This window comes from Oncorhynchus nerka, linkage group LG27, assembly GCF_034236695.1.
Source record: "Oncorhynchus nerka isolate Pitt River linkage group LG27, Oner_Uvic_2.0, whole genome shotgun sequence".
Lineage (NCBI taxonomy): Eukaryota > Metazoa > Chordata > Actinopteri > Salmoniformes > Salmonidae > Oncorhynchus > Oncorhynchus nerka.
In genome coordinates, this window is record NC_088422.1 from 24,724,873 (window position 1) to 24,743,136 (window position 18,264).

Below are 18,264 nucleotides of genomic sequence, written 5' to 3' on the forward strand. Positions count from 1 at the left end.
GTAGGGAGCTCAGCCCAAGTGATGTACTGGGCCGTACACACTACGCTCTGTAGTGCCTTGCGGTCAGATGCCGAGTAGTACCAAGTGGTGAAGCAGCCAGTCAATATGCTCTCAATGGTGCAGCTGTAGAAATGTTTAAGGATTTGATGGCCCATTCCAAATAATGTCAGCCTCCTGAGGGGGAAGAGGCGTTTTCGTGTCCTCTTTCTTCACAACTGTGTTGGTGTGTTTGGACCATGATAGGTCCTTAGTGATGTGGAAATCTCTGGCAACAAGTCAAAAGAGTTGCCTGTATCCTGAGTGACTAAAACAGGCAGTTCTATAGAATGTCTGTCTGGGCATGAGACAATCTATAGAAGTGGATCTGTTAATGGACTGTGCATCATGGAATGTGCTCATCATGGATTGTGCTCATCATGGAATGTGCTCATCATGGATTGTGCTCATCATGGATTGTGCTCATCATGGAATGTGCTCATCATGGATTGTGCTCATCATGGAATGTGCTCATCATGGATTGTGCTCATCATGGAATGTGCTCATCATGGATTGTGCTCATCATGGATTGTGCTGTCTGTACTGTTTCAGCATTAAATGGGGCTAATGAAAATGACTGCAAGGCAACACCACTCACCAATTTTTCATCAGCTTTGGGAATTATGTGTGGTCTTAGATGAGGAAAAACAGAAATTAACACATTATCAAACAATTGATAACAACACCATTATGTCATGTAAGATGTTGGTGAGAAACTTATCCTATGCAGATTGTTCATAGAAAATAAGGATTTTATGATTGCCTGCACGGAACCCATTAAATTCATCAGAACTGGTGGTTAATGGTAAAGTCTATAGACAAGACTGTCAATTAAGGACACATCAATGCAAGCATTAAAGGATAAGCAGTTTTATTCTACCCATCAGTAGAGGCTGGTGGGAGGAGTTATAGGAGAACAGGCTCATTGTAATGGCTGGAATGGAATTAATGGAACGGAGTCAAACATATGGTTTCCATATGTTTGATCTGTTAAATACTGTTCCATTTATTCCATTCCAGCCATTACAATGAGTGTATCCTCCTATAGCTCCTCCCACCAGCCTCCACTGATACCCATGCTAGGGAGAAGAGGAGATAGACTAAACCTGATTGAACAGCATAACACAATGGTCTCATCTCCATGGAATTGAGGCTGTAGTAGCACTGTTTAGCACATTCAAAGGCATGGGTATTATCCAAGCATAGCCTCGCCTTGGTCTACCTGTAGTAAGTCTTTGCAAATGTAAATGGACTTATTTTCCCCAATCAATTCAGCAACAATCAAATGGAAATTAAAGTACAAATAGACCGATGTATAATCTATGCAAGGAGAGTGATTTGAATTAACTGGACAAAGACTGATTTAGTTGGCACATGTGATATTGTCAATTCTAGACATCAAACACACAAATCCACCAAAGGAGGTGTGCAGCTCAATACCTGCCTAGACGCTAAGCATTGCTATCTGACTGCTGATGTAATAAAGTTGAACAAAAAGCACTATATATAATGAAAGTCCTGGGGAGGAAATGTGGTCATTGGTTAGCTGTAAATATATCTACGCAGGAGCATCAATAATGTAATAATAATTTAATTGAAATGCAATGTACTAAGTTGAGTCATTCATTTATTGAAGCCAAATTGTCACTAGAGCTATGAATATCTATTCTATAAATGATGCATCTCTTGCACAGTAATGTAAATGCATTTGCCTACAACCCCGAAGTATAAAACAAATAGTATCCAAATATTGTTTGTAATGCAGTGATACCTTCCCCTTGAGAGAGCTCATTGTGGGATAGTGAGATATGAGAGGACTTCCCTCAGCGTTGAGGAGTGTGGGTGTGTAGAGTGGTTTCATTCAAACCCTCAGCTCTGGTTCTCTAATCAGGCCCTTTGGGCCAGCAGGCAGACATTCCTGAGCAATGATTCATGATGAAAATCGCATTCACACTGAATACGGATTACAAATCAAATTGTACTGGTCACATACACGTATTTAGCAGACGAGTCCTAGCCCTTGCTCCAGTCCCAGGCCTGCTCCAGTCCCAGGCTTGCTCCAGTCCCAGGCCTGCTCCAGTCCAAGCCCCTGCTCTAGTCTGTGCCCCTGCTCCAGTCCCAGGCCTGCTCCAGTCCAAGCCCCTGCTCCAATCCCAGGCCTGCTCCAGTCCACGCCCCTGCTCCAGTCCCAGCCCCTGCTCCAGTCCCAGGCCTGCTCCAGTCCCAGCCCCTGCTCTAGTCTGTGCCCCTGCTCCAGTCCCAGGCCTGCTCCAGTCCCAGCCCCTGCTCTAGTCTGTGCCCCTGCTCCAGTCCCAGGCCTGCTCCAGTCCAAGCCCCTGCTCCAATCCCAGGCCTGCTCCAGTCCAAGCCCCTGCTCCAGTCCAAGCCCCTGCTCCAGTCCCTGCTCCAGTCCCAGGCCTGCTCCAGTCCCAGCCCCTGCTCTAGTCTGTGCCCCTGCTCCAGTCCCAGGCCTGCTCCAGTCCAAGCCCCTGCTCCAATCCCAGGCCTGCTCCAGTCCAAGCCCCTGCTCCAGTCCCAGGCCTGCTCCAGTCCAAGCCCCTGCTCTAGTAAACACATGTTAGAGTATGAAAAGAAAACGGTTTAATAAAACTGCAAATGTTAAAACCAGCTCCCGTGGTTTGTCTCTCTCTTTACATATCTACAGTCCATAGCACCAGCATGTCCACCTCTTCCAAAACTTCTGAAGCTTCCTCTAGTGGTATTGATGTAAAAAAGTAGAAATTGGTTTTCCTGAAACATGCTCTGTCTAACACTACTTACTTTCTCAACTGCAGCACAGAAAAGGAAGAGAAAAGCTCCACCAGCCACCTCTGTCACCGCGCCCATGGCACCACCCTCAGGTACTTCAGAATCTGCTTGTTTTTCTCTCAGTTGTATCAATTACTATTGTTGCTGTAGTCCTTCAACATTTGCAAACCATGTTAATCAATTAGATGTTTTATTTATTATTTTTTAAATAAAAGAAGACACCACCTGCTGTGTTCGCTGCAGGGAACGTGATCCGCCTGCATTCTCCCCGCAGGAGTGTGAGTCAGAGGTGCCATTGGGTGTGCTGTGACTTCTGCCAGCACTGGTTCCACTGCAGGTGTGTGCAATGGGATCTAGAGGTGGTGGTGGAGCTGGATTTTTGTGACAATATAGGGATGGAGGTCGAGGTTAAATAGTTTGTTTTCATATGCAATTATTTATTTGTAAAAAAAAAGACATGTCTAAAATATAATATACATATATTTATTCAACCCATCTTGTGTATTTCTTCCTCTGCAACACAAACTCCAACCGTGTTTTCATTGTTTATGTCAATGCACATCACTGAAATTAAAGTTTTATTTGATGTAAATTATTCATACTCATTTATATTTTAGTATTAAACTGTTATCTACTTTCTCAAAACATAAGATTCATCTGTAAATCAAATTTTGAGACATTATTTGGTTACAACACTGAAAAAGATGTTGGTGAAGAACCATTTTTAGGAGTCCACAGGAAGGAACACCGGCCAACACAATGAAAAGTTGACGGGCAAGTACATTTTTTTAACCGGAAGGCTAACCAACTAGTCAACTATCTAGTAAACACTTCAGAGACGAGGTTGGTGTCTCTTTTTTTAACAAAGGTTGGTGTCTCTTTTTAGCTAAATTGCTTATCAAAAAGCTGATAATAGTAGTATTTCCACTGAAATGTCAAACATGCTAATTGCTACCCGATAGATAACATTTTTGCAACACTAATAATCACAAAACATTGATGGCTTGATCACAGGATAACACTGTTGAGGGTAATATATTTCTTAAACACTGTTTAATATGCCGATAATACGGGATCCTACACTAACTCATGCGTGAGACACTGACCATAGGAGTTGGCGGAGTTGGCAAGAAAGCACAAACAGATCTGGGACCAGGCTAACAATAGTGATTTCTGTATTCTCAAGTTCTCAGAAGTCAGAAAAGCAGATGGCTCAACCAGACAATGATTGGAGTAAGGAGGAAGAGGGCAGGTACAGTGAAGATAGGATTGGCAGCTCCTTGGAGATCAGGCCAGCAGAAAGCCTGTTCCAGCAGCTGATGTTTCTCAGGACCGATACCTGGAAAACCAGGGCGATTGAGGAGATTGGTACAGATGTAGTATTGCCAGTGGTTAATTGCATCATAGAAACGTGATACTTTTGTATCCTGTAAATATAATACTACCATGTTGTGTCCATTCATTCAAGGCATGCAGTGAGTTGTCATGCTGTCCTCCCGTGTCTGTGTGGAATTTAATTGGAATTTAGGCTTATATTATGACAGATAAGTAAGCAATAAATGTGGGAACACACCTACTGTACAATTATATGAATATAAACTTAACAAACTTGTATCCATAAGTGCTCACCTCTTGAGTGATCCAAGAGCAGATGCTTCAGTTTGCGGAGAGTGCGGGTGAGATTCTCCAGACGGTGGTGAAGATGGACATTCTCGTTTTTCAAAGCATGGATGGTATCCTGGAGCTCATAGCTAGAGCCAATGCGTGGCAACATAGAGATAGTCCAGAACATCACAGCCACCTGCACAGTGAGCAGCATTGTTACCCTCAAGACCATAATAGCAAAAGATAATTGCAATTATGTCTGGCAATATCAGCTTAATGTTTCATTGCTTTGTCAACAATGTCTGAATACCCCTACTGCAGCAACTGTTCTGAAAAACTGCTCAGCTGTTACAAAACAAGCTAAAAGCATGTGGAAATAGCAGCATTCAGGTCCTTGCCTATTTCTAGGGCAAACCATTGGGGTCCAATAGTGGTGGGCAGCCATGGGCAACTCTCAGAGATCAATTGTACTATTCTGCATCCCTAATCTAGGCTAGGGAGACTGCCTGACAAAAAGGTGCTTCTGTGTTCCCTAATGACACTGGCTTGTGTCCGAATACCCATACGCACGTGCTAATACTAAAACTGCATACTATGTACACATCGTTGCTTACTATTTTATCACATACGTTTAGTAAAAAGAAGTATCTGCTCCTGACTGGCTGGATAGGTGTGTGTGTGTGTGTGTGTGTGTGGGGGGGGGGGGGATTTAAGTAAAAGGCCTACTCAGGCTGGTTATAGGCAGACTATCACATTCGACCTTTACCATAGCCCACATCGCCCATCTACCCTATTTAAAGGACTGAATACAAAAACAGACCATTTGGTTCCATTTCAACATATTAAGGCCCTATTAATGAAACTAAAATGATATAACATACAAAGGTTTGGATACACCTACTCATTCAAGGGTTTTTCTTCACTTTTACTATTTTCTACATTGTAGAATAATAGTGAAGACTATGAAGTAACACATGTAATCATGTAGAAACCAAAAAAGTGTTAAACAAATAAAAATATATTTTATATTTGAGATTATTCAAAGTAGCCAACCAGGCACCCTCCTCATTAGGACAAAGAAGAAGTCAGGCAGACATCCGGTCAGAGAGGAGTGTTACCAGCTCCAGATATGGTGCCCACTCATCGGAGTCGCATCAAAGACCTGACATCCAAACAGTTATGTTAGAGGAAAGGATGAAGCTCATGGAATTTAAGAACCTACAAAGTCAGCTAGAGCAAGATCACAATGTCAACAGAGTGTCAGCGCATAGCAGCGAAGCCAGAGAAGCTCAGCGTCAACAGGAAGAAGCGCAGCGTCGACAGGAGAAAGCTCTCCAGGACCGAGAAGCAATAGCTACACAACTGAACAGCCAGCAGCATTTACAGAAGATAGCTAATGAGCTAGAGCTAGCCAAGCTTGTGACATCCTTTCTTAAATAAAAGGATAGTGTTGATGCAGCCAGAACCCAGATAATTCAGTAAGAGCAGAGGAGCCCCTCACCAGCACCATCTGATGAATCACATGGCAGCTTTGTCCCAATGACAAAACCACAACACGCCAACCTATGAGAAAGAGGCAGAAGACAATGAAGACTTACATCGTCTTCTCCCTGCCTACCCATGGCACTTATCAGCTCCCGTGATTACGCACCCTGCTCCAGCCCTTATGGTTCCGCACCCTGCTCCAGCTCTCGTGGTTCCGCACCCTGCTCCAGCTCACGTGGTTCCGAACCCTGCTCCAGCTCTCGTGGTTCCGCACCCTTCTCCTGCTCCAGCTCCAGTGGTTCATCACCCTGCTCCAGCTCCTGCGGTTTTTCGCTCTAGCTCTTATGGTTCCGCAACCAGTTCCAGCTCCTGTGATTCTGCACCCAGCTCCCGTGGTTCTGTAGCCAGCTCCCGTGGTTCCATACCCAGCTCCAGCTCCCGTGGTTCCGTACCCAGCTTCAGCTCCCGTGGTTCCGTACCCAGCTCCAGATCCCGTGGTTCCATACCCAGCTACAGCTCCCGTGGTTACATTCTCAGCTTCAGATCCCGTGGGTCCGCACCCAGGTCCAGCTCCCGTAGTTCTGCACCCTGCTCCAGCGCCTGTGGTTCTGCACCTAGCTCCAGCTCCCGTGGTTCCTCACCCAGCTCCAGCACCTGCGGCTCCATACCCCGAACCAGCACAAGCGGCTCCATACCCCATACCAGCACATGCGGCTCCATACCCCATACCAGCACATGAGGCGCCATACCTGGACCAGCACCGGCAGCTCCATACCCTGGACCAGCATCTGCAGTGCCACAACCTGCCCCAGGATCTACACCATACCCTGTTCCAGGTAAACCCTACTTACCTGTGGGACAAAGCATCCCTTATTGAGCTCCAGCAGCACTAGGTTTCCATCCAGGCTTAGGCATGCCCTATCCCAATCCAGCAGCAGCATATCCTTCCCTGGGACAGATGGCACCATACCCAGAGCCTGCTCCACCACCTGGCACGGATTAGCTGATTGCCTAATTACACTGCATTCCGAAGCCGTTGTTGCCCTACTTTGAGAGCGGTAGAAAATGTGACTTTGCCCTCAAGATGGCCCTAAATGACCTGATGGGCAGTCACAGACACCTACATGAGCAGTATGTATCAAGTGCTCGTGGCCTATCTGAAACTACAGAGTGCAGTCAAGCTCGCTAAGGCCTACGTGCACGACTAAAGACCTTACACTGCTGCCTTACAAGCCATGCAGGACAAGTAAGGTCAGCTCTTCCAACTCATCCAGTGTGAGCTAGCCACCATCCTAAACTCCCCAGCCGTCAGGTTCTGAGAAGCCTTCTACACCTTGCCCTGTCTATCCACTCACTGGTAGACATGCTTAGGACACTTGAGGGGCAGAACGGCTATGAGCTCAGATGTGGTTCCCACGTTGACCGGCTCTTGACCAAGATGCCACAAAGCTACCGGGATGAATTCATTGAGTACTGCTTCGATTGCACCATCAACTGGACTGGCACAGACCAGACGTACACCCTACATGACTTGGCAGCCTGGTAGCAGAAGAAGTCCTGGGCTAAGCGCATATCAGGCAGCCCTCTAGCAATGTGATATGCCTGAGCCATTCAAGAAAGACCACCGTGCCTTCACGAGACAGAAGGAGAAATCTCCTTCAATCCTCTTCAACGCAAGTGAAGATCCAAACCCCAAGGAGCCTGCTCAATACAAGGAAAAATCCAAACCAAAGCCATACTGTGCCCGCTGTGACAATAAAGAACACTTTCTCAACTCATATATGAAAAGTTCAAGAAGCTGAACACAGGACAGATTGTCAAGTGGATAAATTATGGAAAAAGGTGTTGGAAGTGCAGACGATCGCACAAAACTGATGCTTGCAGCCTCAGACGACCTTGCAAGACATGTAAAGAGCAGCTCCTAATGATCCTTCATGACGCAATAGAGGAAAACCAGAAAAGCTTGTGTCCCTACGACCAAGGTGTACCTGGACAGACCCAACCGATTGGCAAAAGTAATGCTTACGGTCGTGAAAGTATTACTTACAAGAGACCGAGCCCTGGAGACATACACTGTGCTTGACGATGGCTCGGAGCGTAGCATCATCCTTCCACAGGCTTTTCAACAACTAAACCTCACTTCTGAGCCTGAGACCCTCACCCTCAGGACAGTTCGACAAGACATTGTCGGTGCCTCAGTTATAGTTGACGCCTCAGTTATCATTGATGTGTCCCCCCTGCTCAAACCTTTCAAGAAGTATGGGATACGTCAGGCATTCACCACAGGCAACCTAGGCCTTTCCAAACACTCCTGCCCAGTAGCAGCTCACCAAAGATGATACAACCACTTCATTAAGCTGCCTTTGCCACGAGTGGCCTGAGCTCAATCTCTGCTGCTGATTGGTTCAGATATGCCTCACCCCCTGATACCCATACAGCCAGTGTGTACAGTGTGTCTTACCAGCTGACAAATCGTGATGTTGGAACTGCCTCAGAGACTCCTTGGGATACAAGCACCACACGGTACTCGTCCAGGACCTGTGGAAAGAAGGGATAGGTTGGGATGACCCCATTCAGCTTCAAAGCCTGTTAGACAGATGGCTTGTCTGGTAACAAGATATTCCTGACCTTGTCCAAATGGAACTCCCCAGAACTTACGCAAAATCATATGCTGACAACCCAAAGTCGACCAGAGACCTCCACATATTCTGTGACGCGTCAGAGAGAGCATATGGCTCTGTTCCCTACATGCGGACTGTAGATGGCCAGGATCAGGTACACATTTCCTTCATTCTGGCCAGGTCTTGCGTCGTGCCAAAGAAGCAGTTGTCGATGCCACGCTTGGAGCTGAGTGCTGCACTCACTGGGGTTCAGCTGGCCAGTGTCCTCCAAGCAGAACTCACTCTGCCCATTGGACAAGTCATCCTCTGGTCCGATTACACTACAGTCATTTATTGGCTCGAGTCAGAATCTTGTAGATACAAGGTATTCATAGGAACTTGTGTTGCAGAAATGTAGAACCTAATGGATGTAGCCAAATGGAGGTATGTGTATACCCAGAACAACCCGGTGGGTGGCATCACTCGGGGCAAGACCTTGGAAGAGCTGGCCCAAGCGCATTAATGGCACCAAGGCCCTGAGTTCCTCCAACAATCAGAAAATCAGTGGCCTTCAATGCCTTCTGCTGACCCGGAGCCTGATGATAGCGAACTGAATAAATCAGCCTTCTGCTGACCCGGAGCCTGATGATAGCGAACTGAATAAATCAGCCTTCTGCTGACCCGGAGCCTGATGATAGCGAACTGAATAAATCAGCCTTCTGCTGACCCGGAGCCTGATGATAGCGAACTGAATAAATCAGCCTTCTGCTGACCCGGAGCCTGATGATAGCGAACTAAATAAATCAGCCTTCTGTGGACATGTCTGTCAGTTCCAGTTCTCAGCTCTCAGATATCAGCACGTTTGATACATGGAAAGACCTTATGAAGGCAACAACTAAATCCCTACATGGGTGGCCGATACACTCTCCAGTTCACCCAGCAAAGCAGCAGACTACATTGCCGCAGAGAACTGTCGTGGAAATTCACCACTAAGGACTCAAAGTCAAAGTAAATGAAGCAATCTTTATTAACATGGCCACTTCTCTAGTCCTAAGATAATATTCTGGGCATACTGCCAAATTGCTTATGAGTGATAGTGTGATTTACTCATTTAGTCAACCCATCACTCGCATGAACCAAGCATGACAGGTTATTACAAAATCAGCATTGTGCTAAACATACGATCACATACACACAAGAACATTTCCATCACAGAACCTCCTCCTGAAGCCGTCATGTCAAAACGGTCAATACCTTCTAACAGTCGTCTGGGTCCCTTGTCTCCTGAGTACGATAAGGATTCAGGAGTCCTTACAGTTGGCGGTAGACTGCGCAGAGCATCTGGAGATGGATGCTATGCACCTCATCGTCTTGGATCCGCATCATCCACTGACCAAGCTACTCATTCAAGATTTTGATGAGACTCTCCTCTATCCCGACCCATAGAGTGTTCTGAAAGAACTGTGTCATAGATACTGGATTCTGCCATGGAATGGAGGCCATCTGGAAGTTTCAGCACACCTGTTTGCAATGCCAAAGATGGCGAGCCAAACCTGAAGTTCCTAAGATGTCAGACCTACCTCCTGCTCATCTGTGACTGTACAAGCCATCTTTCTACTCTACTGGAGTGGATTATTTCAAACTATTCAACATACAAATCAGGCGTCGCAAACAAAAAGACATGGGGCATGGTCTACAAATGCATGACCAGCCACTGCATCCAACTGGACCTCATATAGAGCCTGGATGCCGATGCCTTCCTGATGTCTCTAAGACGCTTCATTGCACATGAGGCAAGACTTTCAAGCTTCTTTCGGACAATGGTACGAACTTCATTGGTTCGAACCTCCAAAGCGATGGCCCCCACCTGAAGAAATACGTATCACTTGCAGCCATGGGTGGTCCTGTGAGGGCATAGGCCCACCCTCTTGGGAGCCAGGTCCACCCACTGGGGAGCCAGGTCCAGCCAATCAGAATGAGTTTCCCCACAAAAGGGCTTTATTACAGACAGAAATACTCCTCAGAAATACCCCCCCCCCCTCTCTGACGATCCCGCAGGTGAAGAAGCCGGATGTGGAGGTCCTGGGCTGGCATGGCTACAAGTGGTCTGCGGTTGTGAGGCCGGTTGGATGTACTGCCAACTTCTCTAAACCATTCATTTCAAATAGACTGGTTTCGATTCCTCCCTGACCAATTTAGCAGCTGTTTTCATCCCATTCTGGAACTTAGAGTAATTTAATAGATTCTCTTAATCGTCAGTCTACAACAGATCAATACATTGGAGGTGCCGAATAGGTATTTTTTCATTTGCATGTATATTTTTTATTAGACCTTTTTTGGAAGTACATACCAGCCATAACGGGATTAAATGAAGATAGTTGCTCAACGAAAAACCCATATTTGGTGAGTGAAGAATGTATTTTGACATTATAATGCTTGCAGAGCTCTAATGGAAGTTTTAATTAGAGCTTTCTGGTTTTTAGAGAGGAGACGCTCACACTCGTCATCCTCAACATCTCAAGGATGGAGCCCTGGAGGTAACAATAATGTAGCAGACATGCAAGTTCTGCTTTCCAAGGTAAGAATGTGTAGGCTATTACATTGAACTTTCCATCTAATGTTATCGATTGAAAGACTAAATTTCCCGAAAGCAGTTAAGGTTTTCATTTCAGATCGACATAATCACCAACATTAGCTAATGTTAGCTAGATTAGCTAAGGGCCGGCAACCTAGTTAGCTAGCCTAGATAAATTGGTAGCAAATGTGATGCTAGCCATGTGCTATTTTTGGAGGGGTAACTCAAGATGTTATGAAAAGAAATGCCCCCGCCCTCCCCAATGTTAAACGTATTTTCACATGACCCTCCCCTTTACTGTTAAATAAATTGAACACCCTCCCTAAGGTATAGGCCTGGGCATACTAGTTAGCTACCTCGCTTTGTTTTGTGGTTGTGTCCATTGTGTGGCTCTCACTAACTCATTTGCGTTGTGTCCACTTAATCGAGAGGCTTGTATGTACTGTTCCCGCAAACTTTACATTATTTCCAGCCAGGCATCCAGCCTAGGATTCTCATCCATTGTCGATTCATTCATTCACCCAAAAACACACAAACACTCAACGTGTACATTGTTGCACACCTGAATTCAACCCTGTTGATGCTGTCCACTAATGATTTGAACATGTTCTTTATTGGAGCTAGGTTGTGCTCATTAGAGCACACACCATAAACAATGTGTTGCTACGATATAAACAAAAACAAGAATTTGATATTGCACAAGTTCAGATAGTATTCTACCTCCCCGTTTCATTGCAGTTTCTTCCGTGTTGTGACTTATGAACATTACTTTATTGACATCTTCTCTGACCATCTCTGTAGTGGTCTATTGTATTGACAATGTTGTCTACATGTTTATTTCCCCAGTGGCCTGGCTGTGTTGGGCTGGGCTGTGAGGTGGTGGTTGTGGGCTCTAGGTGCTGTACTATGCAGAGAGGCAGAGGCAGGAGGAGTCTGCAGTGGAGGAGTGGCTGTGGGTGTTGAGATGATGCAAGTGAAAGGCCATGCCCGGGGGGCCACAGATGGCCGAGTTAGATAGCAGCTGAGCCGCTCTGCTCTGCCCTCCCTACAGGCACTGGTAGGAGGCAGGCTCAGCAACGGACCAAGGAACAGGTGAGGAATGGATGACTGGGGACGACACACAGATATAGACACACACACACACGGACAGGGTACAGTACTGTACTACAACAAGCATGCTTAACATCCCCTCCCCAAACACACACACATGCGTACACACTTTGCTTATTTACACAAGGCTCATTCCATTTGATCCAACCCCCTTTTGAGAAAAAATGTGAAGTTAACTGTCAGTCTGCAACTACCATTAGACGGTCATATCTTCTTTCTTCCTGTCATTTTAATCTTCTCTCCCATCTTCTCTTTATCATAATAGCAGTTAGGTTAGTCAAATAAATCAGTGATGTAACTGACGGGGAGTGAAGGTGATTTACCTTGTCTGAAATATTTCCAGAGGCACAAGAAGGGGTGGCACAGAGGAGAGATTTCTTCCACTGTTCTGTGCTTGCCACAACATGCTCTTTTGCACACTCTCTCTATCACACACACACTTTAACACACATTCCTCATGGGCCAGCCCCTCTCACCTCTCATTTCATCACACCACACACACATACACACCCTCACACACCTTAACCCCATTACCTCTGTTTCCATCTAGGAGCAGTAACTGTGTGGGTATCTAGGCCCTCAGCACACTGCAACCCATTGGATGGCAGCCTGCTGTTTGCCTTTCTGCTCTTCCTCTACCTGCTGGTGGCACAGTACGTCAACATGTAAAGGACCGTGTGGTGGTACCCTTACAGTCATCCTGCCACCTCCATGTCTTTGGGTGGGTTGTAGTACAGACAGACACCCACAGTACATGAATATCTACAGGACCCTGTGGTGGTAACCCTATAGTCATCCAGCGGCCTCAACATCTTGATGACTCCGATGGACTAGCAGTTCACTGCCTTGCTGTATGGTTTCTGAGACAGTACTTCAGGGGCTGCCAGAGACATCATACTCATGTTTTCATCACTTCATTCAGTGTCATCATTACACTTCTGCTCTGACATCATAACAAACTAGATCACTGGTGGAGTGTGTTTTCTCTCAAAATAAACTGAATCATAGAGAATGGACACACACACGCACATGTGCACTAACACAAACATTTGCACGCCATTAGGCACCCTTCAGTTTATAAATCCATAGCAACAATACATTTTAATGCTTAATTATTATTTTTTTTACTAAAGGGAATTAAATGTTGCGAACAAATAGGTGGTGTCATTGTATCCTGGTCGTACCATGCCCCTTGCTGCTGTCTCCCACATACACCACCATGTTCATGGGGCGGCAGGTAGCCTGGTGGGTAGGAGCGTTGGGCCAGTAACCCGAAAGGTTGCTGGATCAAATCCCTGAGCTAACAAGGTAAAAATCTATCGTTCTGCCACTGAGTTAACCTGTTTCCCGGGCGCTGATGACGTGGATGTGGATTAAGGCAGACCCCCCACACCTCTCTGATTCAGAGGGGTTGGGTTAAATGCAGAAGACACATTTCAGTTGAATGCATTCAGTTGTACAACTGACTAGGGCCCAGACATGAATCTCCCACCTGCCAGGAGGGGAGGGTGGACAGGAGTACTACCAGTGGGAACAACAGGTTGAGGAATGAGATGGGTCTGGATGGTCTTTGCAAGGCCTTTCTCATTAGCAACAACACAACTACTCCCCCTGGGAACAAGAGATGGGGTTGAGAGAGAGAAAGGGAGTGGAGAGAGAGGAATGTGATAGAAGAATACTGCCAGTTAGAAAGACGACAGGACACACTTAAACCAGGAGTGGACAATCTTAGCCCCATTAATGACTAGTCCATAATGTAATTATCTGGCAATAATTTAATAGCTTTTTTGAAGTGATAGAGAGAGATAGAAAGTGTAGTACCCCAGTTTCCTGGCCAGCATCACAGTGATGAAGATAGCTATGTTGTAATCCATCAGAGCTGTTGCCAGAGAATGTAATGTTAATTTCTCAATCGCCTCGAGTCATTTTAGAGAATTTGGCAGTATGTCCAATTGAAACCGCACAACACGTGTAAACACGCAAGCCCAGGACCTCCACATATGGCTTCTTCACATGTGGGATCAGCCACCCGGACAGCTGATGAAACTGTGGGTTTGCACAAACAATTAATTTCTGCACAAACAGTCAGAAACCGTCTCAGGGAAACTCATCTGCACGCTCGTCTTCCTCACCAGGGTGAAAAAGAGTGCCCCATAGTGTCGGTGGGGTTATGGTATGAGCTGGCATTAGCTACGGAAAACAAACACACTTGCATTTTATCAATGGCAATTTGAATGCACATAGATACTGTGACGACATCCTGAGGCCCATTGTCATGCCATTTATTCGCCTCCATCCCCTAATATTTCAGCATGATAATGCACAGCCCCATGTACCGAAATTCTATCAGCATATCGACTGTAGCACTCGCGCTGGAAAAACACGGGACCATTGTTACTCTAAATTCCGCTATGCTTACAAGGCCCTCCGCCGCCCTCCTTTCGGCAAATCTGACCAAGACTCCATTTTGCTCCTCCCTTCTTATAGGCAGAAACTCAAACAGGAAGTACCTGTGTTAAGGACTATTCAATGCTGGTCTGACCAATCGGAATCCACGCTTCAAGATTGTTTTGATCACGTAGACTGGGATAGGTTCTGGGTAGCCTCAGAGAATAATATCGACATATACGCTGATTCGGGGGGGGGGGGGGGTTTATAAAGAAGTGTATAGGAGATGTTGTAGCCGCTGTGACTATTAAAACCTACCCTGACCAGAAACTGTGGATAGATGGCATGCATTCGCACAAAACGGAATGCGCGTACCACTGCATTTAACCATGGCAAGGCGACGGGGAATATGGCAGAATAGAAACAGAGTACTCATTCCCTCCGCAAGGCAATCAAACAAGCAAAATGTCAGTATAGATTCAATGGCTCAGTCACGAGACATATGTGGCAGGGTCTACAGACAATCACGGACTACAAAAGGAAAACCAGCCATGTCGCGGATACCAACGTCTTGCTTCAAGACAAACTTAACACCTTTGCCAGCTTCGAGGCTAATACAGAGCCACTGATGCAGCCCACTACCAAGGACTGTAGGCAAGGACTGTAGAGCATGCGTAGACCAGCTGGCTGGTGTTTTTACAGACATATTCAATCTCTCCCTATCATAGTCTGCTGTCCCCACATGCTTCAAGATGGCCACCATTGTTCCTGTACCCAAGAATGCAAAGGTAACTGAAGTAAATGACTATTGTCCCATAGCACTCACTTCTGTTATCATGAAGTGCTTTGAGAGACAAAGATCATATCACCTCCACCTTACCTGTCACCCTAGACCCACAATTTGTTTACCGCCCCAATAGGTCCACAGAAGATGCAATCGCCATCACACTGCACACTGCCCTATCCCATCTGGACAAGAGGAATACCTATGGAAGAATGCTGTTCATTGACTATAGCCCAGCATTCAACACCGATTGCTCAGTTTTCCCAGGTGGACAGTTCTAGGAAGAGTCTTGGTGGTGCGAAACTTCTTCCATTTAAGAATGATGGAGGCCGCTGTGTTCTTGGGGACCTTCAATGCTGCAGACATTTTTTGGTACCCATCCCCAGATCTGTGCCTCGACAAAATCCTGTCTCGGAGCTCTACGGGCAATTCCTTTGATCTCATGGCTTGGTTTTTGCTCTGACATGCACTGTCAATTATGGGACCTTATATTGACAGGTGTGTGCCTTTGCAAATCATGTCCGATCAATTGAATATACCACAGGTGGACTCCAATCAAGTTGTAGAAACATCTCAAGGATGGTCAATGGCAACAGGATGCACCTGAGCTCAATTTCGAGTCTCAGCAAAGGGTCTGAAAACGTATGTACATAAGGTATCTGTTTAATAAACCTGTTTTCACTTTATCATTATGATATATTTTGTGTAGACTGATGAGGATTAATCAATTTTAGAATAAGGCTCTATTGTAATAAATTGTGGAAAAAGTCAAGGGGTCTGAATGGGTGGTGGTGGTTGATATTGTCTCCCTAGACTTTAGGGGACGTTTTACAATTTGTGGGCTTGTTTCATAAATCATGAGCATGTTTTATATCAATTCATGCACGTTTTAGTGAGCTCGTTTTATAAATCATGAGCACAATTTATATAAATTCATGCACACGTTTTTTAAATCATGAGCACGTTTTATAATTTGTGAGCTTGTTTAAAAAAATCGCAGTTAATGTCACATACATTTGCGTTTTGGGAGGTTGCATTTCAAAGCATTGACTGAGGTCACAGATTATCCATTGTATTGACCAGATAACCAAGTGGTTGCTCTAACAATGAAAATAAATGTATTTAAAAATGGAAGGCAGTCGAGGAGAAATGATCAGGACCATTCTAGCCAATGAGAGGGCAGATACGAAAGTAAACGACGGGCACAACTCCGATTGAAGTTTTCTCAAAGTTGCCGGAATGTCACGTGCCCTACTTAACCTAAACATTACGAAACTTCTATTTGATCAACTACGCCACTGGTAACAAATAAGCCATCAAAAATGTTGGTAATCAAGGACAACTTGCATAGTAAAATAAATAAAACTCCGGGCTTGTTGAGCGGAAAAAAACGACACCTGCTGGAGAAGACAGATTTTGGGTCCAGTTATCCCTCTCGCTTCGCCTCTTCCAAAAAAAAAAAAAAAAAAAAAAAAAGCTTCGCCTCTTCCTCTGCTGACGTTCACAATTAGCTGACAAAAGTTGGTTGGGGTTAAGGTTATGGTTAAGTTTAGAGTTGGGTTTAAAAGCAGATTTTAAGAAGAAAAATTGTAGAAATAGGGTTTATGACTTTGTGTGTGTGATAACTAGTGACGACCACAAAGGTTGGATCAGAGATATTCGATAAAGGAGATGGGAATCCCATTGGCAAAAAGGAGGAATGTAATAGGCCCCTTTCTGTGTTCATGTAACTGATGTAAAATGTCTAGCTCGTTAGCGGTGGTGCGCGCTAACAGCGTTTCAATCGGCGACGTCACGTCAGTAGTTGCTCCTCTTGCTCTGCAAGGACCGCGGCTTTTGTAGAACGTTGGGTAACGATGCTTCGTGGGTGTCAGTTGTTGATGTGTGCTGATGGTCCCTGGTTTGAGCCCAGGTTGGGGACGGAAGCAATACTGTTACATTGCCGCGTGAGTGTGGTGCTCGCAAGTTGGTGGCAGAACAAAGGGGAGTTCTTATTGTACGCCATCAAAAAACTCCTCTACATGTTGCATATGAGTGAATCTCACATTACTTTTAGATTATGAATGTCCTGCTTAATATAATGTGTGTGTCATCATCACAAGTGAACTGCATTAAACTTAAAAAACACTTAAACTTCAACCAGTAAAATGGCTCTTTGGTTAGCTTTTGCTACAGCCTATTTCAATGAGCGTTAGCATTCTAGTTATTAACAACGGCTGCATCCAAAGTAGTTATTTTGCAAAGATCACAACCAAATATAGTGACTGTTCAAGCAAGTGACGATGATTCAAGCAATGATTCAAAACATTGTAAGCATATGAGAAACCCCCAAAAGTGATTTTGTTTAGAAGTAATAAAAAAGTAAATGTAGACAATGTTGAATGGGCAGAGATGGAGATGATTAATTACTGCCGCCAAGAGTCTTGCGCATCTTTGCATTACGTCAGTGTGTCTATAACGCCACACCCAGCAGACTGTTGACCAATCGCGGTCATGCTGCCAGTTATTTGAACGCTCGGAAGGCGGAGATTTCCGAGTTCCCAGTTGTTTTGAACGTGGCACATTAGTCGACAAAACGTGTGTATTTCCTCTAAAATACGTAATGCCACAATTCCAAAGCTATACAATATTACAGAGAGCAAGTTAATGATCTCAAATTTTGGAAAATATTTGTCATGTTGTACTTGTTGTTGACGAAATTGATGCTAATGTTGGGGTTTAGAACTAGCGCCAAATTGACTCCTTGAAGGAGAGCTCTCCTTGTGCCAAAATTGCCCAGAATGAACCGCGCGACCCATTGACGTAGCATGGGCAACACACACTATGGTAATTAATACGATACCAATGGAGTTTCCCATCTCCTCAAAAGTTTCTCTGGTTGGAAATTGGTTTGACGTTGCTAGGCAATAGTC